The 17424-nt window shown below is 37.9% G+C and overlaps 4 non-coding genes across 4 annotated transcripts; 1 reads left to right on the top strand and 3 right to left on the bottom strand.

The window, feature by feature from the left end:
* Positions 1 to 9408: 9408 nt before the first annotated feature.
* Positions 9409 to 9490, top strand: TRNAL-AAG (transfer RNA leucine (anticodon AAG)). The gene has a single exon. It is a non-coding gene; the product is annotated as a tRNA-Leu (tRNA).
* Positions 9491 to 9904: 414 nt separating this feature from the next.
* On the bottom strand, positions 9905 to 9977 carry TRNAV-AAC (transfer RNA valine (anticodon AAC)). Its single transcript has one exon. It is a non-coding gene; the product is annotated as a tRNA-Val (tRNA).
* A 2691-nt stretch (positions 9978 to 12668) lies between these two features.
* Positions 12669 to 12740, bottom strand: TRNAP-UGG (transfer RNA proline (anticodon UGG)). Its single transcript has one exon. It is a non-coding gene; the product is annotated as a tRNA-Pro (tRNA).
* Positions 12741 to 14230: 1490 nt separating this feature from the next.
* TRNAT-UGU (transfer RNA threonine (anticodon UGU)) lies at positions 14231 to 14303 on the bottom strand. The gene has a single exon. It is a non-coding gene; the product is annotated as a tRNA-Thr (tRNA).
* Between the last annotated feature and the right edge of the window lie 3121 nt (positions 14304 to 17424).

Below are 17424 nucleotides of genomic sequence, written 5' to 3'. Positions count from 1 at the left end.
CCACTCCAGATTGGCCAGAACAAGAACTAAGAGGGGAGGGTTGTTACGTATGGCCGTATGTGGTAAATTTGCATAGCCGTTGCTGATTGGTCTAAATAGTGGTGGCACATTTGAACACCTGTCACTGGTTTGCAAGATACAAGGAAATCCTTAAAAGCAGTTTTCCCTGCCTCTCGCTGCCAATCATTTGCTTAAATAAAGTGCTGAATTGTTCTACATTTCAACTCTGATTCCCGCACGCTATCTAATACATACTGTCCATCCGATCAAAGACGATATATATTTAAATTCCAAAATTGTCCAAACATTCCTAAAATAGGATCCTTAGTTACTGTTGTGGTTAGCTCTGGCCCAGCTCCTGCCCCAAGGACTGTGGATGTGGGGGAGACATCCACATGCTGCAGGCCTCTTTTGCCCCCGGTGGAATCTGCTGATGAAGGCTGCTCTGACCAAGAAGACAGGAGTGACAGGGAGGAGGAGAGTGGGGCAGACAGCTCAGAAGGAGATCAATTATCTAGCTCCTCCTTGGATTCAGAACAAGAGTTAATGATACAGCCACGCATGAGGAGAGCGATGCATAGGCAACAACAACAACTGAGAGATTATTATCAAAGAAAATGAGGCCACCTGTGGTTGGGTGGGGCTGTGGTAATTAGTGAGGCTGCTATAAATAGCAACCTGTGGGTTTGGCCATTGTGGAGGATTATCTGATCCTTGTGTTTCGTGACTGCTTTACTGACTTTGACTTTTTGTGTGTTGATTTTTCCCCGTTTTGAAACTAAACCATAGCAAAGTGTGTTTCACTTTGTGAAAGAAGAAGGACTGTGAATTGCCTCAGAGCTGCAAGCTAAGTATCACAGAACTGATAAGGGACTTGTACCAATTACCAGTTTGTTTGGAGACCAGTGCTCTTTGCTATACCAAAAGAGGGCTTGGTTTAAGTGAATTTTCATTATAAAGAACATTGTTTTGAATTTTCAAACGTGTGTGTGTCTGAAATTTGTACCTGTGAATTTTTGGGAGGATTCTACCAGAGAGCCCGAAAGAACAATTACCAACCTACTTGGACCAAGTGCTATGGAGAATTCTGTGCCACAGTCACACACAACCTACCAATTAACCATTCAGTTCTCGTGTACTGCCAAGGGAAGCAAAAATACGCAATAGTTTAAATGTCAAATGTTTTAGCAACAATCTAAATGACGAAGAATGTTTCCCCCTTTGCTCAATGCCCTTTTGAAAGCAGGCCTAATAAAGATACCAGTAAGTCTTTTCATGATGAAGAAAGCTTGGACGTTACTGCTCAACCTGTTCTACCAGGGTCATCTGGCCACATTGCTATGCTACGATACTTGTTGGTTGATTAATGTAGATCAGATTAGGCTAGGTTCTAGAAAACTTGAGAAACGTTTTAATGGATTGGTTTAATGAATTTAATTAAATATATTAATATTTGAGTTTATTCGTTCATTATAGAATACCTTATTGTTAGATGGTATAAATAACATGGGCTATATTATCTTACATCACATTTATAATATGATACATTTTACCAGAATGTTAGAATTAGCCTTTTTTTCCTAACAACATCTTGGGGAAGGAAATTCTTGTATACAGGTGGTCTTCAACTTACAATCATTCATTTAGTGATAGTTCAAAGTTACAACAACACTGAAAAAAGTGACCTACGACCAGGGGTGGGCTGCTGCCCGGATGGGGGTGGGGTGTAGAATACAGTGGAGTAGCGAAAATGGAGCTCCACCCCAGAGCACCCAATTTGCACTGAAAGATGTTGGGGGAAAATGTAGGGTGTCCTACATAAGCCACGTCCACAGTGTTGTAGTAAAGTTTTTGGTAGACCTTCACTGCCTATGACCGTTTTATCACAATTATTACAGCATGATCATGATCATGGGATCAAAATTTGAATACTTGGCAACTGGCATGTATTTGTTTTTTGCTTTTTTGTAATAAGTTTTTACTTTATTTTATGGCATACAAAAATTCCAGTTTCAATTGAACAGTGTGTTGTCTGGGTACAAATCATTTGAGCAAATAATCCCACTGTTTACAACAATATACACAGTATACATTGTATCAATACTACTACTAATAATAATGATATTATTGTTGTTGTTGTTGTTGTTGTTGTTGTTAATAATAATAATAATGATGATGATGATGATGATGATGATGATAATAATAATTGTTTAACCAAATTAATGTATCTTCCTTATATCAATGATCCTTCCATATATTTCCCTGCTTATGGCTCCTGTTTTTGTCAGCTAGCCTTTGATAAAATACGTCCCGAGTCAAAAAATATGCAATTTCTTTCTTTTCCTTAATGGTAAGCTTATCCATTTTGGACATTGTAATATTTTTCTAATCACATTCTCATCTGTTGGTATCTCTTCACTTTTCCATTGTTATTTTATTTATTTATTTATTTATTTATTTATTTATTTATTTATTTATTTATTTATTCATTCATTCATTCATTCATTCATTCATTCATTCCAATACATAATACACATTGAAGAGAATAGATATGTTATAATATAAATAAAGAAAAAAATAGAAGAAAAGGTATAAAAGTACAGTATAGGTGAACATATATGAAAGGAAGAAAAGATAAATGAGATAAGGAGAGACAATTGGACAGGGGACGGAAGGCACACTGGTGCCCTTATGCACGCCCCATACTGACCTCTAAGGAACCTGGAGAGGTCAATGGTGGATAGTCTAAGGGGAAAACGTTGGGGGTTAGGGGTTGACACTACTGAGTCCGGTAATGAGTTCCACGCTTCGACAACTCGGTTGCTGAAGTCATATTTTTTACAGTCAAGTTTGGAGCGGTTAATGTTAAGTTTGAATCTGTTGCGTGCTCTTGTGTTGTTGCGATTGAAGCTGAAGTAGTCATTGACAGGTAGAACGTTGCAGCATATGATCTTGTGGGCAATACATAAATCGTGTTTTAGGCGACGTAGTTCTAGGCTTTCTAGACCTAGGATTTATAGTCTGCTTTCGTAGGGTATTCTGTTTCGAGTGGAGGAAATAATATTTGTTGTGCAAATATTACTCTCCCTGCAGTCTATACATGTAAAATCAGATATGTATTCTCTTTGGTATACTTGTCTAGTAAAATGCCCTACAAAAATGTCTTTGGTTTCAAATCCCTATGTCGTTTCATCATTGTTTTCAGCCATGTATGTATTTTTGTCCAATATTTTTTTCACTTTTGAGGTGTCCACCACCTCAGTATAAAATCCTACTGAAGCAACATCAGAACTGTGTGCATTTGCAATATTCCCGATAAGACGGAGTGGCTGTGGGTTTTGCCTCCCAAGGACAATTCCATCTGTCCGTCCATCACCCTGGGGGGGGGAATTATTGACCCCCTCAGAGAGGGTCCACAACTTGGGTGTCCTCCTCGATCCACAGCTCACATTAGAGAAACATCTTTCAGCTGTGGTGAGGGGGACGTTTGCCCAGGTTTGCCTGGTGCACCAGTTGCGGCCCTATTTGGACCGGGGGGGTCACTGCTCACAGTCACTCATGCCCTCATCACCTCGAGGCTCGACTACTGTAACACTCGCTACATGGGGCTACCTTTGAAGAGTGTTCAGAAACTTCAGATCGTGCAGAATGCAGCTGCGAGAGCAATCATGGGCTTTCCCAAAAATGCCCATGTAACACCAACACTCCGCAGTCTGCATTGGTTGCTGATCAATTTCCGGTCACAATTCAAAGTGTTGGTTATCACCTATAAAGCCCTTCATGGCACCAGACCAGGATATCTACGAGACCGCCTTCTGCCGCACGAATCCCAGTGACCGGTTAGGTCCCACAGAGTGGGCCTTCTCTGGGTCCCGTCAACAAAACAATGTTGTTTGGCGGGCCCCAGGGGAAGAGCCTTCTCTGTGGTGGCCCCGGCCCTCTGGAACCAACTCCCCCCGGAGATTAGAATTGCCCCCACCCTCCTCGTTTTTCGTAAGCTCCTTAAAACCCACCTCTGCCGTCAGGCATGGGGGAGACTGAGATATTCTTTCCCCCTAGGCCTTTACAATTTATGCATGGTATGTTTGCTTGTAGGTATGTTTGGTTTTATAAATAAGGGTTTTTTTAATTGTTTTAGTATTAGTTTTAGTATTGGATTAACATGATGTTTTCTACTATTGTTGTTAGCCACCCCGAGTCTATGGAGAGGGGCGGCATACAAATCCAATGAATAAATAAGTAAATAAATTCCTCTCTCAGGACCTTGTATTCGCACATCTGAAAAAGTAAACTGTGGCTCACAAATCAATCCAGTAACTGTGTTAGTTTTTAAAAGTCACCAGATTTTTCTTGTTGTTGTTGTTGCTTTTACAGCGCAGAATTAATATGTCAACTCTCTAAAAATAACTTTACTTGGGGAAATTATATTGTTACAGGGCTTCCCATGCTAAAAGGTAAGAAAGAAGGTAAGATCAGATAGTAGACTTCCGTCTTTAGGAGATGTTGCAGAAGAGGTTGCAATTAAGTCCTTGCGTAGATTCCTGTAAAAATTACAGAAGCAAAGTTAATTGATCAGTGTCACATTCCAGGGTCAAGAAAAGTCAGAACAAGTACAAAGTTCAGATTTAAAAATGGGAAAAGTTTACTCATCAATGCACAAACTCAGATGTAGACCCAATAGCATTTGATGTAGAAATAGGCCTGATCAAACTGCTTCTTCTAAATAATAGAACATAATGTTCAAAGCAGGAGCATCCCAAATGTTTAGCCACTCATTTGCAGAAAAAGTAGGTCGGCTTTTTTGCATATTGTATTTTTGGACTATAAGATTCACTGGTGTATAAGGTTGACTCAGCCTTCCATCCTCCCGAGGTGGGTAAAATGAGGACCCGGATTGTGGGGGCAATACACTGGCTCTGTTAAAAAGTGCTATTGCTAACATGTTGTAAGCCGCCCTGAGTCTAAGGAGAAGGGCGGAATAAAAATTGAATAAATGAATGAATGAATGAATGAATGAATGAATGAATGAATGAATAAATAAATAAATAAATAAATAAATAAATAAATAAATAAATAAATACTGTCCATAATTCTTAAAATGTTTTATATAGCATTTCCTGTTTCATAAAATACATGAAATAACTGGATCCTTGATCATTCCAGTGGGCACAATGGTCCTGTCTTTGGGCATTGCAATCCGATAGTTTTCAAGTCAGCATGAGAATTGTGATCCAACCCATCTAGAGGTTACAAGAGGATATTTTTTTCCCCTGGAATTGAGAATTTGTCTTTGGTGCACATGCTCTCAGAGTACAGAGTACAGAGGAAAGAAAAAAGAGATGGGGAAAATACATTCTTCAAGAACTGTAAAATATAAACAACATAAATATCTATTTACAGTGATCCCTCGATTATCACGAGGGTTCCGTTCCAAGACCCCTCGCGATAATCGATTTTTCGCGATATAGTGGTGCGGAAGTAAAAACACCATCTGCGCATGCGCGCCCTTTTTTCCATGGCCGCGCATGCGCAGATGGTGTTTTTACTTCCGCACCTGGGAAGACCCAGGGAAGGTTCCTTCGGCCGCCCAGCAGCTGATCTGCTCGGCAGCGCCGCAGCTGCGAGGAGCCGAAGATCGGGGTTTCCCCGCCGCCCACGCAAAGGGGAAACCCGGATCTTCGGCTCCTCGCTGCTGCGGCGCTGCCGAGCAGATCAGCTGCTGGGCGGCCGAAGGAACCTTCCCTGGGTCTTCCCCGCCGCCCACGCGCCGCTCGAGAGCAACAGGGGGAAAGATAAAGAAAGAGAGAGAAGGAAAGAAAGAGATGAGAGAGGGAGGAAGAGAGTGTGAGAGAGGAAGAAGCAAGATAGAGAAAGAGAGAGAGAAAGAAAGATGAGAAAGGAAGGAAGAGAGTGACGTCATCGGGTGGGAAAATATTTTTAATTAATATTTTTTGAAAAATCGCGATATAGCGTTTTGCGAAGATCGAGATCGCGAAAATCGAGGGATCACTGTATAACAATATAAACATAAATATGTATTTATAACAATATAAACATAAATATGTATTTATAACAATATAAATATAAATACATATTTATAACAATATCAATACGTGCTGGAATAGAGGAACTGGAAATTTGTCTTTGGTGCCTTTGCTCCCAGAATACATAAAAGGAAAAAAAGAAAGAAAAAAGAGAAGGGGAAAAATACATTCATCAAAAACGATAAGATACAATATTCAGTGATAATCATAGCTTATTAATAAACAATCAAATCACACTAGGAAACAAACATAACAATGTAAATACATGCTGGAGTAGAGGTATTCCTTGACCGATGAAGTTTTCAACTCAACCTGAGAATTGTGATCCAGCCCATCTAGAGGTTTCAGTATTACCAGTATATTTTTTCCCCTTGGAATTGGGAATAAATTGTAGCCACTACAGTAGTTCCTTCCATGCAAAACCTTTGGATTTGTCCTGGTAGTCATTTCTCTTTTCTTCCCAGAAACATAAAAACATAGAAGATTGACGGCAGAAAAAAAGACCTCATGGTCCATCTAGTCTGCCCTTATATTATTTCCTGTATTTTATCTTAGGATAGATTGATATTTATCCCAGGCATGTTTACATTCAGTTCCTGACCCAAAGGTGCTTTTTCAAGAGAACATAAGAAGATAAGAACATAAGAAGAGCCACGCTGAGTCAGGCCAAAGCCCATCGAGTCCAGCATTCTGTGTCACACAGTGGCCCACCAATTGTCCATGGGGATCTTGAGCAGAAAGAGAAGGCAAGACCCTCCTTTTCCCTTGACCCCCTACAAGTGGTACCCAAGGGAATCCTGCCTGCCTCAACCAACATAGAGACGGCACTTGGACATCTGTGTCAATAACCCTAGAAAGTTTAGAACTAAGACGCCTTAAACAAGATCTAAGTATTGCCCACAAGATCATATGCTGCAACATCCTGCCTGTCGGCGACTACTTCAGCTTCAACCACAACAACACAAGAGCACACAGCAGATTTAAACTTAATATTAACCGCTCCAAACTTGACTGTAAAAAATATGACTTCAGTAACCGAGCTGTCGAAGCGTGGAACTCATTACCGGACTCCATAGTGTCATCCCCAAACCCCCAACACTTTACCCTTAGATTATCTACAGTTGACCTATCCAGATTCCTAAGAGGTCAGTAAGGGGCGAGTACAAGTGCACTAGAGTGCCTTCCGTCCTCTGTCCTATTGCTCTCCTATATCTCCTATACTTTTCTTCTATTGCTATATCTCTTCTTCTATTCTTTCATTGATATGTTCTATTACTATACCTTCTTTTCTATTATTTCTTAGATATATTTTACTATGAGTATCTCCTCTATAACCATCATCATTTATTTATTATTTATTTATTTTATTTATTATTTAGATTTGTATGCCGCCCCTCTCCGAAGACTCGGGGCGGCATACAAATTTTACTATGTGTATATAGATATATGCCCACTAAAACCCTCATTGTGTATCATTTATCATTTATTATTTATTTATTTTATTTATTATTTAGATTTGTATGCCGCCCCTCTCCGAAGACTCGGGGCGGCACACATATTTTACTATGTGTATATAGATATATGCCCACTAAAACCCTCATTGTGTATTGGACAAAAATAAATAAATAAATAAAATAAATAAAATAACCACCGATACACTTGGCATCTGGACTTCCTTTGGGGTTTTTTTTCTTCTTTTGAAGATGTTTCCCTTCTCATCCAAGCAGCTTCTTCAACTCTGACAGTGGGTTCTGTCAGAGATGAAGAAGCTTCTTAGATGAGAAACGAAATGTCTTCAAAAGAAAAGGTGAAAAAAAAGAAACAAGGAAGTCCACTTGCCTCAGGAAGAAGCTCCTTTGGGACAACCGTGACCTGAACGGCTGAGAATTTCCATAGACCTCTCTTCCTGGTTTCTGTTCCTGGAAATAGTCCACCTGTTTAGATAGATCCGGTCCTGAGGCTCTACTTACACTTTTTTTAATGAACCGCCTGTTTAAAAAAAATATAAAAACTTTTTTTGATAGGTCACCATTTTTGAACTGGACTGTTGGCTGACTTTCTTGAGAAACACTTTTTTAAAATGTGTCACCAATATCATTGACTGGTACTGATGATTGATGATAGTGGTTTCTTGTTGTTGTTATCTCTTTTATTCATGAAACATGAAACTCCGTCAACTGAGCATTTTAAAAAGCGTCACTACCACAGTAGTAGCAGTAGCAGTAGCAGTAGCAGTAATAATAATAATAATAATAATAATAATAATAATAATAATAATAATAATAGTAATAATAATAAAAAGTCTCCGGAGAGGGGCAGCATACAAGTCTAATAAATGAAATGAAATAATAATAATAATAATAATAATAATAATAATAATAATAATAATAACAATGATAATGATAATGATAATGATAATGATAATGATGATGATAGTAATAATAATAATAATAATAATAATAATAATAATAATAATAATAATAATAATAAAAAGTCTCCGGAGAGGGGCAGCATACAAGTCTAATAAATGAAATGAAATAATAATAATAATAATAATAACAATGACAATGATAATAATAATGATGATGATAGTAATAATAATAATAATAATAATAATAATAATAATAATAATAATAATAATAATAATAAAAAGTCTCCGGAGAGGGGCAGCATACAAGTCTAATAAATGAAATGAAATAATAATAATAATAATAATAATAATAATAATAATAATAATAACAATGATAATGATAATAATGATGATGATGATAGTAATAATAATAATAATAATAATAATAATAATAATAATAATAATAATAATAATAATAATAATAATAATAATAATAATAATGGAAACATAGAAGATTGACGGCAGGAAAAGCCCTCATGGTCCATGGTCCGTATCCTGTATTTTATCTTAGGATGGATATATGTTTATCCCAGGCATGTTTAAATTCAGTGACTGTGGATTTACCAACCACGTCTCCTGGAAGTTTGTTCCAAGCATCTACTACTCCTTCAGTAAAATAGTATTTTCTCATGTTGCTTCTGCTCTTTCCCCCAACTAACCTCAGATTGTGCCCCCTTGTTCTTGGGTTCACTTTCCTGTTAAAAACATTTCTCTCCTGAACCTTATTTAATCCTTTAACATATAACGCTAACGATAACAATAACAATAACGATAACAAACAATAACAATAATAATATCTTTACTTTCTCAAACATGAAACTCAGTCAACTGGACATTTAAAAATGCATCCCAAATATCACTGACTGATGCTACTAACTGATAGGGATTACTGCCCCAGTTTTCACGATCAAAAGAAATGGAATTTGGAAAGTAAGAGCAAGCTCTCGACCATCTGGTAGCGTGGCCGAGCGGTCTAAGGCGCTGGATTAAGGCTCCAGTCTCTTCGGAGGCGTGGGTTCGAATCCCACCGCTGCCAATCCATTTTATTTCCCACCCTTTCCCTTTCCCCATTCATGGCACGTGGTATTCTGTGGGCGGCTTAAGGGTTGCATTTTATTGGCTTCCGGGTGGGAGAGATCCCCCCCTCGTTGCTCCCCTCTTTCAACTCGTCCTGATTTGGGGAGCCGTGAAAAGCAAAGCAAAGCCATTAAGGCGGGTCGTAATGCACAACTGACCCACAGTCACATTTGGGAGTTTTTGAAACTTGGTTGGAGGCTGCAACTCAGTCGCAGAGTGAAACACCCTATGCACGTGGTTTTGGGTGGTGAACCCCACTGTAGTCAGACAAACTAAGCATTGGCAAAGCAAAAGGTTGCAGGCGCAGGCGAAGGAAATCAACTTATTTCCCATTAAAAGGAAAAGAAATAGGGAAAAAAACAATACCAATAGATGTTTCTGCCCGGTTTCGAACCGGGGACCTTTCGCGTGTTAGGCGAACGTGATAACCACTACACTACAGAAACTCCTTTCGCTTTCTCTTTTCCTGACTGGTCCTTATTATATAATATTTTGCCGACAGAATAATAATAATAATAGAATAGAAAAGAATAATCGAATTAGAATGAAAATAGAATTGGAATAGAATCAGGAAAATAGAATAAAATAGAATGGATTAATAGAATTAAAATAAAAATAGAATAGAATTAGAATAGAATTGGAATAGAATTAGAATAAAATCAGAATAGAATAAAATCAGAATAAAATAATAGAATTAGAATAAGAACAGAATCAGAAAAGAATAAAATAGAATAGAACATTAGAATAAGAATAGAATTAGAATAGAATTGGAATAGAATTAGAATAAAATCAGAATAGAATAAAATCAGAATAGAATAATAGAATTAGAATAAAAACAGAATCAGAAAAGAATAGAATAGAATAGAACAATAGAACAGAATAAGAAGAGAAGAGAAGAATATTAGACAATGTTTTTAAATGTTTTTTGTTCATATTATGTATTTGTAAATAAAAATTAATATAAGAAAGAGAATAGAATAGAGAATAAAAGGAATAAAATGATGACGGTGGTGCCATGGATATTGCCTATCTGGACTTCAGCAAAGCCTTCGATACGGTTCCACATAAAGAGCTGATAGATAAATTAGTGAAGATTAGACTTAATCCCTGGATAGTTCAGTGGATTTCAAGCTAGCTGAAGCATAGACATCAGAGAGTTATTGTTAATGGCGAGTATTCTGAAGAGAGACAGGTTACAAGCGGTGTGCCACAAGGGTCTGTTCTGGGTCCTATTCTTTTTAATACGTTTGTGAGTGACATAGGGGAAGGTTTGGTAGGGAAGGTTTGCCTATTTGCCAATGACTCTAAAGTGTGCAATAGGGTTGATATTCCTGGAGTATGGCAAATGATTTAGCTTTACTAGATAAATGGTCAAAGCAATGGAAACTGCAGTTTAATGTTTCCAAATGTAAAAATAATGCACTTGGGGAAAAGGAATCCTCAATCTGAGTATTGTATTGGCAGTTCTGTGTTAGCAAAAAACTTCAGAAGAGAAGGAATTAGGGATAGTGATTTCTTACAATCTTAAAATGGGTGAACAGTGCACTCAGGCGGTAGGGAAAGCAAGTACTAGCGGTACAACAAGCAGGAAGAGGGAGATTGTGATCCTGCTATATAGAGCGCTGGTGAGACCACATTTGGAATACAGTACTGTGTTCAGTTCTGGAGACCTCACCTACAAAAAGATATTGATAAAATTGAACGGGTCCAAAGACGGGCTACAAGAATGGTGGAAGGTCTTAAGCATAAAACGTATCAGGAAAGACTTAATGAACTCAATCTGTATAGTCTGGAGGACAGAAGGAAAGGGGGGAACATGATTGAAACATTTAAATATGTTAAAGGGTTAAATAAGGTCCAGGAGGGAAGTGTTTTTAATAGGAAAGTGAACACAAGAACAAGGGGACACAATCTGAAGTTCATTTTCATTTATTTCATTTATTCTTTGTCCAATATACAATACATATGGAAGAGAATAGACATTAAGTAATATATATAAAGATAGAAAGTAAAAAAGAAGAGAAGTAGATGGGAGGGAGAGAATATATATGATATAAGAGATAAGGAGAGAATATATATGATATAGATAGATAGATAGATAGATAGATAGATAGATAGATAGATAGATAGATAGATAGATAGATAGATAGATAATGAGAGAATATGTATGATATATAAGATAAGGGAAGACAATTGGACAGGGGACGATAGGCACATCAGTGCACTTATATACGCCCCTTACTGGCCTCTTAGGAACCTGGAGAGGTCAATCGTGGAGAGTCTAAGTTAGTTGGGGAAAAGATCAAAAGCAACATGAGAAAATATTATTTTACTGAAAGAGTAGTAGATCCTTGGAACAAACTTCCAGCAGACGTGGTTGGTAAATCCACAGTAACTGAATTTAAACATGCCTGGGATAAACATATATCCATCCTAAGATAAAATACAGGAAATAGTATAAGGGCAGACTAGATGGGCCATGAGGTCTTTTTCTGCCGTCAATCTTCTATGTTTCTATGTTAAATAGAGAACAGAACAGAACGGAACAGAATAGAATAGAATTATTTTATTGGCCAAGTGTGATGGGACACACAAGGAATTTGTCTTTGGTGCACATGCATTTGTCAAGAATAATGTGGTACAACACTTGATGATGGTCCTAGGGGTCAAATAAGCAACCCAATCATATTAGGAACCAATCAATATAAATCATAAGGCTACAAGGAACAAAGTGACAGGAGATGGGTGATAGGAACGATGAGAAGACTGATAGTAGTGCAGCCTTGGTTCCATTAAAAGTAACTAACCGGGAAATCTTTCATTATCATTAGCAGGCGAAGATTTGGGGCTGGCTTCGTTTTCTCATCCCGCAAACAAGAAACTCAGGATTGCATTCTGGATGGAGACGCGTGTACAGTATTTCAAACCCAAGTTTTTGGTTTGTTTTTATTTCCCTGCGCCTTCCCCATGCGTCCAAGCAGGAAGTGGGCAGGTAAAACGGATTGGATTTTGTGGAAAGAGATAGTCGCCACGTCGGTTTTTCCATCGCCCAGGCCGAACGGGTCTCGTTTTTCGAAAATTGGAAGAATTTGTCTTTTTTGAAACACCCACCTGACTTGGAGGGAAAAATAAAAATAGGGCTCGTCCGGGATTTGAACCCGGGACCTCTCGCACCCAAAGCGAGAATCATACCCCTAGACCAACGAGCCGTCGATATGAGAAGCGCTTCCAGTAGTTTACTTACTCCTTGCTGTATGGAGTAATTACTGTGTGTGCGTGTTTTCGTGTTTCGTTTTGCTTTTTTGCTTGCTTGCTTGCTTGCTTTGAAACTTCCTTTCGGTACTGAACCATAATAAACTTGCTTTTTCCCCCTTTTCAAACTCGTCTGCTTTATATACGTATACACCACGGCACGCCTGACATATTTTTAAATACAGTAATTCAAATAATAATGATGAAAATGATGATGATAATGATAATGATGATAATGATAATAATAAAAAATTACACTTAAATTATGTAAAAACTATTTATTATTATAATATAAATAATATATTGTTGTTATAATAATAATAATAATAAATTACACTTGAATTATGTAAAAACTATTTATTACTATAATATAAAATAATAATATGTTGTTGTTGTTGTTGTTATTATTATTATTATTATTATTATTATTATTATTATTATTATTATGTCAATACAACACAGCAAATGAGATCACTATGCTGGATTTCATATTTCATCACCAGTCGGGCGCTTTATTATTATTATTATTATTATTATTATTATTATTATTATTATTATTATTATTACAGTATTATTATTATTTATTGTTGTTGTTATTATTATTTATTGTTGTTATTATCATTATTATCATTGTTATTGTTGTTGCTGTTTTTGTTGTTTTTGTTTTTGTTGTTGTTGTTGTTATTGTTGTTGTTGTTGTTGTTATTATTATTATTATTATTATTATTATTATTATTATTATTATTATTATTATTATTATTTAATCCAGAGCATCCAGAATCCAGAGCATGATACCATGGTCTGTGGAGACTGAAGGATGCTAATGCAATGCAATGCAAATATTTAATGAACAATAATAACAATTTGATAATTTAATTTAATTATTAATTTAATCGATAATTTAAAAATAATTTAATAAACAAAATAAGAATTCAAAGCCGGAAGAATCTATTTTAAATGCCTCCTTTAATCTCGAAAAAAATCTACAAATCTACATTTCTCACCACCGATCTGCCCCCTACTTAAACTGAACTGTTCCAGCATTTAAAGCAGCAGACTTTTAAATGATCCTATTGTTTCAAGGGTTTGTGTTTTTTGGGAATTAAAAAATAAAAATAAAAGATTCTGAGGTAAACATTTATCTAGGAATCAGGGGTAGGTAAAGTGGGCTCTTCTATGGCATGCGGACTTCAACTCCCAGAATTCCTGAGCTGGCAATGATTGGCTGAGGAATTCTGGGAATTGAAGTCCACCAGTCAATAAGAGCCCACTTTGCCAACCCCTTTTACATAATATGGTTGCTATGCAAAATTGGGGCCTCGGACAAGCTTTGAAACGCTGCTGTTGCTTCAAGCAAGGACTTGACTGCAAAATTTAGATTACTGTATTCTTTTTTAAAGTCAATCCTCTCCAAGGCATGAAGTAAGAAGGAGGGAAAAAAAAAGGAAGGCCCCAGCGAGATTTGAACTCGCGACCCCTGGTTTACAAGACCAGTGCTCTAACCCCTGAGCTATGGAGCCCACATGCTACAGGCTCTCCTCTTTCCTGTAGATAAGGCGAACGATGCGCTTGGCTGGCGCCTGATGACAGGATGCCAATTCGCTCCTCCCTCAAACGGGGAACCATCTTTCGGAGCTCAGCCAAAGATTCCCTTCTCGGACAGCCCTGCATTTTATCCCTCCCATTTCGGCAGAGACAGCGGCTTTCCACGCTAAGTAACCCAGAAGCGCTCTCTGTGCCGCGTTTTTTGGAGGGGAGGGGAAAGTGACGGTGTGGAAACAGCGCCTCCTGCTGTCTAGGATGAGTCTTGACAGTCTCTCCAGCAAAAAAAAAAAGGGTGGGAGGATGGCTTTTATTGCGTATACAGTATTTGACATGTTTAGTGTTCGTTAGGATGAACCCCCGTCCTTCCTTGATTTCAAGAAAGCTCTCCTTGTTTAGATTTTATTTTTCGAAAACTTATTTTTGACTTTTTTTTAGAAAAAGAGTCCTTTTTTAAGTGATCGTTTATCGTAGGAATGCACGGTGTCGCTTTCAAATGGGTACGAAAAGAATGAGGAAATGAAATTGTCAATAAAAGTACATGCAGGCTGCTTAGAATAGAATAGAATAGAATTATTTATTGGTCAAGCATGATTGGGACACACAAGGAATTTGTCTTTGGTGCATATGCTCTCAATGTACATAAAAGAAAATATAGATTTATCAAGAATCGTGTGGTACAACACTTAATGATTGTCATAGGGGTCAAATAAACAATGAAACAATCAATTGCTTGATTTTTTAAATAACATTCATTAGAACATAAGATTGGGGTTTTTTTTCAAAACTTGCCTTGGGTTTGCTGTCTTCATAGTCGTAAACAATTGCATTTTTAACATTAACAAAGCAACATTGATACTTAACATTAACAAAAGCAAGGCTTTTAATAGCTTCCAACAGAAATGGGACTATAAATGCCCCAAATGTTTGTTGTATATCTGTTTTTGTTTTATGTACTTAATCAAAAACAATTTTTAAAAATTGCATTTTTTAAAAAGAAAATGTTTGCGACACTCTTTCAAATTTGGCCTCATTTTTCAGATTGGTTGGTTTGGGATTTCTTTTCCCCAAGAAAATATGGTGACTGTCCCAAAAACTGAAATGTTCAAATCCGGAGAAGGCTCTAAACCAGTGATGGCGAACCTTTTTTTCCTTAGGTGCCCAAAGAGCCTGTGTGTATGTGTGCTATTGTGCACGCACGAGGGCCCACACCCATAATTCAATGTCTGGGGAGGGCAAATACAGCTCTCCCCTCCCCAGGCCCTTTGGAGGCTGGAAATGGCCTGTTTCCCAACTTCTGGTGGGCCCAGTAGGTTTGTGTTTCACCCTCCCCAGACTCCAAAGGCTTCCCTGAAGCCCAGGGAGGGTAAAAACGCCCCCCCATCCCACCGGAGGCTCTCTGGAAGCCCAAAACACCCTCCCAGAGCTCTGTGCTAAACATCAGCTGGCCTGCACATACATGGACGTTGGAGCTGAGCTAGGGCAACAACTCACATGTCAGCAGATATGGCTTCGCGTGCCACCTGTGGTACCCGTGCCATAGGTTCGATATCACTGATATAGAATCATATATCAAGGCAGTAGAGAATAGGCTGGTAACTACAGGCCAGTTAGCTTGACATCAGTTATAGTTAAAATGATGGAGACTCTACTCAAAAAGAGGATAAATCAGCACCTAAAAAACAATAACTTATTGGACCCAAATCAGCATGGCTTTACTGAAGGCAAATCATGTCAGACTAATCTCATTGATTTCTTTGACTATTTCACAAAGGTGTTGGATCAAGGTGGTACCGTGGATATTGCCTATCTGGACTTCAGCAAAGCCTTTGATACGGTTCCACATAAGGAGCTGATAGATAAATTAGTGAAGATTGGACTTAATCCCAGGATAGTTCAACAGATTTGCACCTGGCTGAAGTGTAGACATCGGAGAGTTATTGTTAATGGTGAGTATTCTGAGCAGAGACAGGTTACAATCGGTGTGCCACAAGCGTCTGTTCTGGGTCCTATTCTTTTTAATATGTTTGTGAGTGACATAGGGGAAGGTTTGGTAGGGAAGGTTTGCCTATTTGCCGATGACTCTAAAGTGTGTAACAGGGTTGATATTCCTGGAGGCGTCTGTAATATGGCAAATGATTTAGCTTTACTAGATAAATGGTCAAAGCAATGGAAACTGCAGTTTAATGTTTCCAAATGTAAAATAATGCACTTGGGGAAAAGGAATCCTCAATCTGAGTATTGTATTGGCAGTTCTGTGTTAGCAAATACTTCAGAAGAAAAGGATTTAGGGGTAGTGATTTCTGACAATCTTAAAATGGGTGAACAGTGCACTCAGGCGGTAGGGAAAGCAAGTACTAGCGGTACAACAAGCAGGAAGAGGGAGATTGTGATCCTGCTATATAGAGCGCTGGTGAGACCACATTTGGAATACTGTGTTCAGTTCTAGAGACCTCACCTACAAAAAGATATTGACAAAATTGAACGGGTCCAAAGACGGGCTACAAGAATGGTGGAAGGTCTTAAACATAAAACATATCAGGAAAGACTTAATGAACTCAATCTGTATAGTCTGGAGGACAGAAGGAAAAGGGGGGACATGATCGAAACATTTAAATATGTTAAAGGGTTAAATAAAGTTCAGGAGGGAAGTGTTTTTAATAGGAAAGTGAACTCAGGAACAAGGGGGCACAATCTGAAGTTAGTTGGGGGAAAGATCAAAAGCAACATGAGAAAATATTATTTTACTGAAAGAGTAGTAGATCCTGGGAACAAACTTCCAGCAGACGTGGTCGGTAAATCCACAGTCACTGAATTTAAACATGCCTGGGATAAACATAGATCCATCCTAAGATAAAATACAAAAAATAGTATAAGGGCAGACTAGATGGACCATGGGGTCTTTTTCTGCCGTCAGTCTTCTATGTTTCTATATGTTAAAGATAGAAAACATGCACAACCAATAACCAACCTTCCTCCCATCCTTCCTTCCTTCTTTCCTTCCTTCCTACGGGCTAAGAACCTAGATACCTGCTCATCCTTTCTTTACTCAGAAGCAAAAGAGCTCCACAATTCAATCTTCTTCCTGAATAAACATGC

The sequence above is a fragment of the Erythrolamprus reginae genome, chromosome 2 (genome assembly GCF_031021105.1).
Source record: "Erythrolamprus reginae isolate rEryReg1 chromosome 2, rEryReg1.hap1, whole genome shotgun sequence".
Taxonomy (NCBI): Eukaryota; Metazoa; Chordata; class Lepidosauria; order Squamata; family Dipsadidae; genus Erythrolamprus; species Erythrolamprus reginae.
Note: the sequence above shows the minus strand (reverse complement) of the source record. Positions and strands in the feature narration are given on the sequence as shown.